The sequence below is a fragment of the Phoenix dactylifera genome, unplaced genomic scaffold (assembly GCF_009389715.1).
Source record: "Phoenix dactylifera cultivar Barhee BC4 unplaced genomic scaffold, palm_55x_up_171113_PBpolish2nd_filt_p 000770F, whole genome shotgun sequence".
Taxonomy (NCBI): Eukaryota; Viridiplantae; Streptophyta; class Magnoliopsida; order Arecales; family Arecaceae; genus Phoenix; species Phoenix dactylifera.
The window spans coordinates 1-2,191 of NW_024068141.1; positions in this window are offsets into that span (position 1 = coordinate 1).

Sequence of the window (2,191 nt, forward strand, 5' to 3'; positions counted from 1 at the left end):
ATAAATATCAACTCAATATCATGACTGTTGTGGTTCAAATTTGGCCCAAGGGTGACCACGCCGGAAGAGTCGAGGGAGCTGCTGAAGTGAGGAGGAAGAGGATAAGAGCCACCTCCCGTGCGACAGTGTACCTGCACAAAGTTTCACCTGTGCTTTCGGTGAAGGCCCTCCGACGATCAAGTTAGAGTGGTGCTCAGTTGGTCCAGCCAAAAGTTCCTTAGGCGTTACCTGATGAGATTATTTATAGTCTCGGTAGTGGCACCCAGGTAGAGGAGGTATGGCCCGCTTCCATCATGAGTGGAGATGGCACTGATAGTCAACTTTAAAAACCACGCAATAGTACGTATCTAGTAGGATAGTGATTACGGGTATCGATCCACAGGGATTGGGGTACCGTTGTTTTTCTTTTTAAAAATATTTGAAAAAGAAAATTTGTGAAGACTATTAAACTAAGCAATTTAATAAGAAATGCAATTAAAATGATATCAGTTTGGGAGAAACCTAGGGCAAGAAATTCACTACTAACATTGGAACAAGGTTTAATTGTATTTTTAATTTATTCTTGGATTAACATGCAAATTGGCTAAAAGCCTAATAAGCATTCAAAGAAAATCTCACAAAAGTAATTTAGGAACATCCATCTTCGGTTGGCATGAAATGTGTACCCTAAACTAATGTAGCAGAACACTACATCTTTCCTATGCATGGGTGATCTTCTATTAACTTAGTGATCATGAAGAACAGTTGTATAAACGTCATACTTAAAATCACATAAATTAAACATGAAATAAAAGAAGATATTCATTAAAAACAATAAATTCATACAACTCCAAGAATATAAAATTAAAAATATAAACCCTTGTCCCTTTGTTAGAGCTGCATCCGGCCCTAGTGAAGAGCTTAGGCTTCCATGCAGTGGTGGACGGCAGCAGCAGCACAGCAGTGAGCTCCCATCACGACTATCTCCTTCCTTTCTCTGTCTTCTCCCTGCACTGGATTCGATGGGAACTCCCTTAGCATTTCATCTCTTCTTTTCTTCTTTTTTTTTTTCCGTGGGAATTTCTTCCCACAATACCCCAAACTATTCTCTCCTTTTTACTTCGGTGGGAACTCCCCCTCTCTCCTCCTCTGTGGCTGATCCGAATGGGAGGATAAGCTCGTGGAGGCTTCATCTCTTCCACGGATGATGGGAGATGATCCGGAAGGAAATCTTGGATCGCGGACGGTTGCTATCTTCCAAACGTAAGGGAGACGGGTTGCTCTGTTCGTTGCTGTGAGAGCTAGATCAATGCATAGGTCTAATCCGCACGCAGTTGGGAGGGAGCTAGGATGTGAAATGAACGGCTGAAGCTGGGAGATTCGGAGATGAGGATGAGGCTGAATCACGGAAGAAAAGGAAGTCATGAAGTTGAGAGTATCTCGGCTGAGAGGAGATGCTCGGGAAGGAGGAGATACGCATAACAGGGGAGCTGGAATGTTGCTCACGGCTGAGAGCCAACCCCCTTAGGCTCTAGCAAGGTCCATGTAGCGAGTTTTCGGCCAATGACTCCTGATCCAGTTGGCTCAAGGCATTAGGTGAAACACCCCTCGGGCTTAATTACTCGAACCAGACTACGCCACGAGGTTAGACTTGTCATCTCCTCATTTTTTTTATTTTTTTTAATTTTTTTTAAAAAAAATAGAGAAGGTAAACTGAACCATATAATGTGACTGCAAATGACTATAGGTCAACCAAGGTCGGAACATAAGGCACTTAGATGATCTAGCCGGGGTATTCAACCTCTATCTTTATGTGAAAACCAAATTAAGAACCTTATAGTACGAACAAGGATACTCGTACTTCTTTTACAGATATAGCTTAATAAAAATGCATTAAACAAATGTAAACTCCTGAGGCCTTCCTATAATCATTAAATACATGTGCGGGGATCTAATAATAGGTCTCTGATCAGTCATAGTACGCATGTATTCCTTGCCTTAATAGTTGCACAAACTCAATATGAAAATACATGTGCATTTGCTTAGAAAAGAATGCAAAAATATTTTTTTTTTTTTTTTGCAAAATACTTCCCTCCCCCCAACTGAAACATTGCATTGTCCTCAATGTAATAGATACAAAAAATATTTATATGAGAGACAGTAGAGAAAATAATATTGGAGAGAAGGGGAATACCTTAAGCTGTTGATATCC